Here is a 9,496-nt window from a genome sequence, read left to right on the forward strand (position 1 = left end):
ACTAGCGATTACATAGTCCTAAATTAGTCTTGTCTCCCTAACTTTGAGGTATATGACTTCAGGGAAAAGACTAGGGCTTATATATCTTTTGTACTCATAAAGCTCCTGTCCCAGCACTAAATACCTTGATTACGGTTCCTTGATTACAATTTATTTGTTTATAAATTTTAGTGGTAACTGATCTATAATTATAATGTATCAAATCTTTATATCACAGAAGTAACTTCTGGTAGAACAGTATTTAATTTTAAAAAGTGAGTAGCAGCTAACTTATGCAGAACTTATAATGTTCCGTGAAGTACTATTATTATTCCCATTTTACAGACAGATAAACTGAGGCTCAATAGAGTTGCTCAAGTTCACACAGATAGTAAGTAAGGGGGCTGGAACTCCAATGCAGTTCTGTTGCATTCTATGCTGTTAACCGCTATGCTATTCTTTCCTCCAGGTTTACACATTCAACATGGTTCTATTCCTCAACTTTAAGTTTTTCCAATTAAAAAAAATTAACGATGAACTGTTGTGGGAAAGGATTTCATATGGCAAAGGAGTGATGTGGCTATCAGTTGTCCTTGATCCCTTAAATTTACCTGATCATGTTTGAAGTGTTTCCCGTCTTTGTGACTGTCTGTACTTTAAAGGAGCCCATGAATATAAAGCCTACTCATCAGTGACATCAGAGAGTACCAAGAAAGATCAGGTTGCAGATTTTTCAGCATGATGTGGGGCCTCGTAAATGCCGATGATTTTTATCAGATTAAAAGTCCGACAGTCTACTGATAAATTGATAACAGAATTCAATGCAATTCCGGAGATTAAGAATTCCTCATACCAGTGAGATCATATGATATATGTCTTTCTCTGACTGACTTATTTCGCTTAGCATAATACCCACTAGTTCCATCCACATCATTGCAAATGGCAAGATTCCTTTTTTTGATGGCTGCATAATATTCCATTGTGTGTGTGTGTGTGTGTGTGTGTGTGTGTGTGTGTGCGTGTGTGTGTATACCAGGAAACAAACTGAGGGTTGCTGGAGTGGTGGGGGGGTGGGAGGGATGGGGTGGCTGGGTGATGGACACTGGGGAGGGTATGTGCTATGGTGAGCTCTGTGAGTTGTGTAAGACTGATGAATCAGATCTGTACCTCTGAAACAAATAATACATTATATGTTTAAAAAAAAAAAAAGATAGCAGGAAGGGAAAAGTGAAGGGGGGGAAATTGGAGGGGGAGACGAATCATGAGAGACCATGGACTCTGAGAAACAAACTGAGGGTTCTAGAGGGGAGGGGGTGGGGGATGGGTTAGCCTGGTGATGGGTATTAAAGAGGGCAGGTACTGAATGGAGCACTGGGTGTTATACGCAAACAATGAATCGTGGAACACTACACCAAAAACTAATGATGTAATGTATGGTGATTAACATAATAAAATAAAATTTAAAAAAATTAATGCAGGGGCGCCTGAGTGGCTCAGTCGGTTAAGCGTCTGCCTTCGGCTCCGGTCATGATCCCGGGGTCCTGGGATCGAGCCCCGCATCGGGCTCCCCGCTCCGCGGGGAGCCTGCTTCTCCCTCTGCCGCTCCCCCTGCTCGTGCTCCCTCTCTCGCTGTCTCTCTCTGTCAAATAAGTAAATAAAAATCTTTAAAAAAAAAAAAAAATAAAAAAAAAAAAATAAAAAAATTAATGCAATTCCAAACTTGTAAATAGAGCTTAAAAAAAAACACAGAAATGTTGTAAAGTTGTAGCTAATAATATTTTGTCCTTTTTGCCGCAGACTTCGAATATTTTATTTAAAGAACTGATTGGAAAACAGTAGCCTCAGAAGAATTGTGAGGAATGGGGTTAGTCGCTGTAAGGCCCTTTCAATATTAGCTGATTCTGCACTCCCCTGTTGGGCGGCGTCCTCCTGCTGCATCTTCAGGAACCTTCTCCAGCCCTTCATTGTAAGTTTGCCTACTGAAGAACAGCTCCAGGTCTGGTTTCTGCTGTCTCTCCAGTCTCCTGGCAATTTTTACCTGCTGACCGGTTGCTGTTTGGTGAAAAATGCAATAAATCAATCCTGGATCATGTCATGATTGATACTAATGAGTTAATGTGTGGCACACCCCAGGTATGTTTCAATGTGGACTTCATGAGACCATGACTTGACCCAAAGATTCTCTTTCTAGGAGTGGGAACTGTAATCTCAGTAGTAGAAAAAAGAATAACACTGCAGGTCTCACAGCCTGTAGGATTAAATTTAGAGGAAGAAAAAAAGAATTATTGCTCAGAAAAGTGCACTGTGGGGTACATATGTCAAATGATTGGGATCTTGAACAGAACAGGTGGAAAAGCCGTAATAACACTTAAATCTCCTGACCCCAACTATACTTTCTTTAACAATTTTCCCCCTTTAAAAAAATGTATGCTATAGTGAGTCTTTTGAAAAAAAATTTTTTCCCTTTTGGTATCTCGATAAATCTATAGGTATAGTATAATCGTGAACAAGAAACCCTTACTCTTGGTTTAGTAGATATAGCTTAATAAATTATATTCTTATGAGTGCCCCTTGAAGTAGGAAAAATTTCTAGTCTTCCATTCCAACTGAAAGCCTTCCTCTGAACAAGTTGTTAGAACATGTTCAGAGATGCCTATCATAGGAACATATAATAGGATGAACTGACTGTGGGCGAAGAAGAAGGCAGGGATTAGTCACTCACAAGTTGGCAGCGTAAAGACCAGGTAAAGAACTGCACACCAACCTGACAATCGGGAGATGAACTGGCATCCCGCCCTGGTTTGGGTGGGCACTTATTTCTTAATGAATTAATAAGTTTTCCATAGACTTTGTTAACAAAGCTGCAGAAGAAAGAAGTTTAAAATATAATTTAAAAGGGAGACTTTAAAGAGTTTCTCTATTCATGGCATATCCTTAGGGATTATTAATTTCCCAAATGAAGGAAACAATGATTAGCTCCTTTGAATAAAGTCTGAAACTACAGAGAGTGACTAGTGACCATATCAAGTATCAAATGCAAACTTAATGGGCACACCCTTGTTTCCTTATGCAACCACTTAATTGCCCCAAATGCCTGGTCTACAGTAAATTCTTACTGGCCAATCATCCCGGTTTTCAAGAATGCAGTGATACCCAAGATGACCAACCTGCTACCTATATAAGGCTACTTTATTTACTTGGTGTTTCTAAGATAAGGCTTATGCTAGCAAATATTTTATCGCTAACCCGCTCCTACTAGTCTCCCCATATTGCATGCCTCACGGATGTAACTGTGTTAGGAGGATGGGGAATTGGAAGTGATTTTGACCACCCGAGGAAGGAAAGGGTCAGTCTGAGGCTGAAGGAGTTTAGGAGCAGCAATGAATGAACGCTCAAAAAGGAAAATATCTCTTTCTGGAATAGAGGTGATGGGAGTAAATAAATGCAGAAGTGGCTATTCTTAAAATCCCCAATCTATTCAGTGTTTGCAAAAACTGAACAAGGCCAAATCTCCCCAGGATTATTGGTGTGTATATCAGAGGGGACATAGAAGGTTAAAGACAAATTGCACAGTGATCTTTTCTCTTACCAGTCCTTTCTTTTCTTTCCCCTCTCCTTAGCCTCGTTTAATCTGACCGGATGAGCTCCTAAATCTTGCTGGTGGCATCCGCCAGGACCCAATTCATTGTCCATTATTTCCTCAAGGCGTGATGGTTTTCTCTAGGATACATGTAAGCACAATACAGAACACAGAAGTATTTTCCATTGCCCCTAACATGTGCCCAATTACTAATTTCTTGTTAAAAGTTATTATGAAACACACAGACCTAGATGAATATGTTTGGTGTTTTGTTTTATGTCCTTAATATTTTTTTGAAATTACCAGGAAAGAATAGATTCTAAAATGCGGTGGTTCATCTCTCAGACCTCATTATTCTGTCCTCACAATGTGCATCACAATGAAATGACTGACTAAGGACTTTGAATACAAGTAAATATAGAAGCTCTCTGTAAATACACTTGTCGAATCAGGAGAAAGAAAGAAAAGGCTCCGAGGAGTTGTTTATGCTTTCTTTCATCTGAAGTGCCATTTTCTCTGTACATCGGATAGCATATTGATTTTAGTGTACTTCAATTCTCAATTTTCCATAAACCATAAAAACCTTAATGGCTTCTCCAAAGCTCAAGTGAGAAACAATCAATTAATTTTCCCAGTAGTTCAACTCTGTCAAAATTAAAGTGCTATTTTAATGAATTTTTCAGATATTCAGGATCTACACAGTAGCAGTTTAATGCCAAAAAGGCTTTCTTTTACCATGGCAAGAAAAGTTTAAATATACACCAATTAAATAGAGAGTTCAAACGTTTTAACCTTTATTATACACATGAAAATGCAAGTCCCTTTACATGGCATTTTTCTAGGGTCTAACCGAATCCTGGGTCCACAGCAGCTCTAACCAGAACTGTTGCAGAATCATCCGTAACATAATAATCAAATGCATCAGCTACTGCCCCGGGACACCATTCCTTTGTGTTGTGATTTGAAGAATAACAAAAAGGGCTGCCGTACTTTCTCCCACAGGTCCGTATCTTACCTCCAATCCCCACGGCCAACACCACCTCTAGGACACGAGGCGTTCTTTAAAAGGGCCACAGTAAAAATTTCTGGAAGGGAAAGAGGTGAGGGAGCTACCATGCTTTCATTTGCACAATAGTGACCAACAGGACAGTAGCCTGGATTCGTTTATCAGTTTAGTGACGTCACTGAGACAGCAGAGATTACAGGGGTGGAGACAGGTGCAGAGCGGGGATGGCGGAGGGGAGGTGGGCAGGTGTCCGTCTGGAAGGGACAACGTGGACAGCTCCCTGGAGGATGAGAACCAGGAGCAATGATGGAAAAGAGGATGATACTAAGAAGGGCCAGGATTTGGGGCGTCTGGGTGGCTCAGTCGGTTGGGCGACTGCCTTCGGCTCAGGTCATGATCCTGGAGTCCCGGGATCAAGTCCCGCATCGGCCTCCATTGTGCGGCGGGGAGTCCGCTTCTCCCTCGGACCCTCCCCCCTCTCATGCGCGCTCTCTCTATCTCATTCCCTCCCCCTTCTCATGCGCTTTCCCTCCCCCCTCTCATGCGCTCTCTATCTCATTCCCTCCCCCCTCTCATGCGCTCTCTATCTCATTCCCTCCCCCCTCTCATGCGCTCTCTATCTCATTCCCTCCCCCCTCTCATGCGCTCTCTATCTCATTCCCTCCCCCCTCTCATGCGCTCTCTCTCTATCTCATTCCCTCCCCCCTCTCATGCGCTCTCTATCTCATTCTCTCTCTCAAATAAATAAATAGAATCTTTAAAAAAAAATAAGAAGGGTCAGGATTTGAAAAGGCTGTGGGCCACCCTCAAAGTGGAGGGGGAGACAAACCACGAGAGACGATGGACTCTGAAAGACAAACGGAGGGTTCTAGAGGGGAGCGGGGTGGGGGGATGGGTCAGCCTGGTGATGGGTACAAAAGAGGGCACGTTCTGCGTGGAGCACTGGGTGTTATGCGCCAACAATGAATCATGGAACACTACATCTAAAACTAATGATGTAATGTATGGTGATTACCATAACAATAAAAAAATTTAAAGGAAAGAAAAAAGTCCAATCTCTTTCAGACTGCTCCGAATATGACTAAGAAGATAAAACAGTCATTGGAATTGTGAAATGAGTTACAAATAGGACTAAATTACAGGCTGATAGGACATCCAAGCCCATTTCATTAGAAGAATATGGACCGTACTTTGCTGGAGTAACAGTGCAGTGATGTTGATTGCTTGACAAAATTCACTTTGTTTTGGGCCTGAGGACATTTTCTGTGATCCAGAGACAATGCCATGACAGTGTTTCACCTGGGGGCTGTGCAGGCTTTTTCGTTCTTCTTCTGTCTTTATTTCCTTTTTCACTTGGGTTATAATGTAAATCTCATTTAATAACTTGGTGAATTTAGGAAAGTTGTTTTGAGGCATCTAACTGGTTTACAAAATTTCCTCTTTTCACGAGACCGGATCTGCTACAGTTCCTTCACAAGGAGGAGGCACTTTCTCTTACACACAACCATTAAACAGACTAATTTGCGATTTGGCCTACTTCCGGTTAGATTTCAGGGTGGCTGTGATCATCAGTGGTCACAGTTCTCGTTGCTCATCTAGCCCATTGTTTATTAAAACTTTGAAGTAATTCCTTAGTCCACCTGTTAATCATCCCTCGGCATTTCAGGAGTACAGGTCTTTTCTGGTTTCCTAGTGTGAGGGTAGCTTCTAGGAAGCACTTCCTGTTTCCCGTTTATAGAAAGGTGGGTCGGTATTTCTTCTTGGAAGCTGACCTGCCTCAGGGCTTCGAGGAGGAGCGAGCTATTGTCATTCTGAAATTAGTGCAGTTATTTCTCCCGCACCTTCATTTCCAGCCACATAGTTTCTTCAAGCTTAAGCTACTATGTGGGGGGGCAAATGGAAGGTGCTGATTATCATTCAGGGCATAAATAAAAATCAGGAGGCAATCCAGTCACCGTGTGCAAGAAGGAAAATCACATCATAAATCTTGTAAGTTATTTTCTATTTACATAACCAGTAGCAAATATCACTGTAGTGCTTAAATAATGTAAATATAAACCAGGAGTGACTCTACCCATGGATCTTAATGAAACATCATATATAATAAGTGTGGAATAAAAAGGCTCATTGAACAGATTTTTTAAAGTCAAAGAGAATATAAACAAATGCTCATACATGCATAATACATATGTGTCAGGCACTTTGTGTTCAATGCTGTTTCAGGCTGTAAAAATAAATAAGCTTACAAGTCCTGAAGGGACTTTTTTTTTTTTAATCTTTTGGTACGTCAGACAGAAACTGCTCTGAGGTTGGTGTTCCTCGGATTTCAATAGGTTGGCTGGGTTGGGCCCCACAGCTATGTAGAAATGAATGCTGCTTAGTGATAAGTTAAAGGGGAGACAGATTTGTCTTCACAAAATGTTTTGTTCATGCTCTTTGCTGGGACTCCCTACAATTATGATATAATTTATTTATTTCATCCCAGATGTTCACTTACCGTTACTTTGAAGTAGGTGAGTGAGCATTATTGTGTATTTTTTACACATGGGAATATGAAGAAAATTCTTGAAAACTCAAATCACTCACAAATAGCTAGGCTGGCAGAAGCAAGAATGAAACTCAAACTTCTCAAATTCAATTTCTTAGCCTTTTACTTCACAATTGCTGATAGATATTCTAACTCCAGAGTAGTTGGGGGAAAAAAAGTCTCAAGTCTTCAAACATTTGTTTTCACTCTTGTTTTTAAAAACAATATTTACTTACATTTTCCAATTAAAAATACAATACTGCTTTTTAGAAAAATTGAAAAATATAAAAATGTATGAAAAAAAGAGAATGAAGTTCATAGATAATGTTAATACCCAGATGGAACATATTTTGATGTATCTCTTCCCTCCTAAAAAAATTGGATTCATACTATATATATATTGCTTTTCATTAATCTAGTAGGTCATCTATATTAACACCTACCATTATTTTATGTACTATTAGGAAACAAGAAAAAAAAAACTGCCAATACTATGACACAATGCCTAACCATTTAGAATTATTATCTTATACTTGTCTATATAAATAAAAATTAAGTGACACTAATTGGTTAGGTATTCCTAAAATTTTTTCATATTCAAACTTCAACTCTTCTGATTCACTCTGTGATTCAGATTTTTCAGTGTGTGTGTTTTACTGCAGCTATCTTCTGTCTTCACTAAAGTGTTGGTGATGCAGCATTTCTTGAAAGTATTCTGCTATTGTCTCCAGAACTTGCCTTGAAGCTGATTTCCCCATCTGCAAGTTTTAATATAGGTGAAACTATAAGAAATATGATTTAGATATGTAAAAATATGAAAAACTATGCATCTTAGAATCTATGAAATATCGCATATGAACCCCCTTTTTTTTTTCTCCTGAACTTTGTATCAGGAGAATTTACTGTTGTCTTTTAAATTCATGATATTTAAGGGCTTTACAAAAGTTGGTATCATTTATGTAAACAATTCCCTATTATTGGACATTTAGGACCTTTTCAATTTTTTGCCATCATAAATAAAGATGTGCCAAACATCTTCGAGTAAAACCTTTGCCTACATCTTTGATAACTGCCTTGAGAGTTCTAAAAATAGCATAACTAGGTAAAATGGTATGCAGTTTGCACTTCCTATATATTGCCAAATTGCTTTCAAAAATGGTTGTATCAATCTATATGCTAACCAGTGGTATACGTGGGCGCACAGTGTTACCTAACCAATGGTTTTCACTATTCGCCGACAGTACATACAGGTTAAATCTTGCCTCTTGACCAATCTACTCTTTCCTTTCATTTCTTCCTTTATTTTTATTTATCACCTGCCAACATGGTAAATAATTCCTTTCCCTTTTTAGTATGTACACTTTTACTGATCCTATGAATCTCAACCAGAAAGCTCTTAGTCATTGCTTAGCCAATCTATACTAAAGGTAGCTAGCTACCTTAATTTTCCCTCTGAAGTCAGCTTCCTTAATCACTTCACTGCTCTAATTTTTTAGATACTCAAGGGGCTAAACCTGAATTCATTATTAGAAACTTTTTTTTTATGAAGGTAGGAACCATCTCTTTTAATTTTCTTGATGAAATACTTATTTATGTCTAGAACTCTATTCAATTAGTCATTTTTGTTCTTGTTCATAATACTAATATTAATACTACTAATAAAAATCACTGCTCTCTATCCTGACCTAAAAGGTTTCTTTATGAAGCATTGTCAAGCCTTGTTGAAATAAGCTAGGTAAAATCATCTGTCACTAACATATTTATGGGCCATGTCTTCATGATCATTGGATATTTATTCAGAAAAATGAAAATCGTTCTTAATATTCATCCTTTCAGCAAACCTCCATTGAGCACACACTATAACATGCAATATGCTTGATGCCTGTGGCAATGCCAAGAAGCATACGACACCTTCCTGGCCCTGTGATAATAATATGTAAAATCTATTAGATTCTTCTTGTGTGCCAGGCACGAGTCTTAGTGCTTAATGTCCATTAATACATATGATCCACTCCACAATGATATGAGATCGGTCTTATTAATATCTGTATTTTATAGATGGGGAAGCAAAGCAGGAAGAAGCATTTGATTGCCCAGGATCATACAGATGGATTTGAGCCTAAAATATTTTACTTCAGTATTGGCTTGTTTAGCACATGCTTTCCTATAAAAACTTAGAGTGTAATAGGATAGGTCAGACTTACACATTAGTTGCAACAAAATACTATAAACATGAAGATATGGTAGTGCAGGGGGTTGGGGAGATGAGAGAAATCAACATGCAAAGAAGAGGGAGGATATGAATTGGGCTTGAAAGATGGAAACAGTATGGTCTGTGATAGAAATAAAAATGGATGGGTTAGCATGAGGTGGAACAATATACTCTAGAATCCAACACCCCTGG

General features: G+C 39.0%; 1 long non-coding RNA gene across 2 annotated transcripts; it reads right to left on the minus strand.

Annotated features, from left to right (window-relative positions):
- Window positions 1-1,758: 1,758 nt before the first annotated feature.
- Window positions 1,759-5,446, minus strand: LOC113921967. 2 transcript variants are annotated; one of them, XR_003519873.1, is made up of 4 exons: window positions 5,395-5,446; window positions 4,575-4,644; window positions 3,569-3,699; window positions 1,759-2,031 (listed from the first exon to the last, which is right to left on the minus strand). It is a non-coding gene; the product is annotated as an uncharacterized LOC113921967 (long non-coding RNA). The 2 variants fall into 2 exon arrangements; XR_003519872.2 differs by lacking the exon at window positions 5,395-5,446 and having other exon boundaries at window positions 4,575-4,967.
- Between the last annotated feature and the right edge of the window lie 4,050 nt (window positions 5,447-9,496).

Source organism: Zalophus californianus, chromosome 9 (genome assembly GCF_009762305.2).
Source record: "Zalophus californianus isolate mZalCal1 chromosome 9, mZalCal1.pri.v2, whole genome shotgun sequence".
NCBI classification, from domain to species: domain Eukaryota; kingdom Metazoa; phylum Chordata; class Mammalia; order Carnivora; family Otariidae; genus Zalophus; species Zalophus californianus.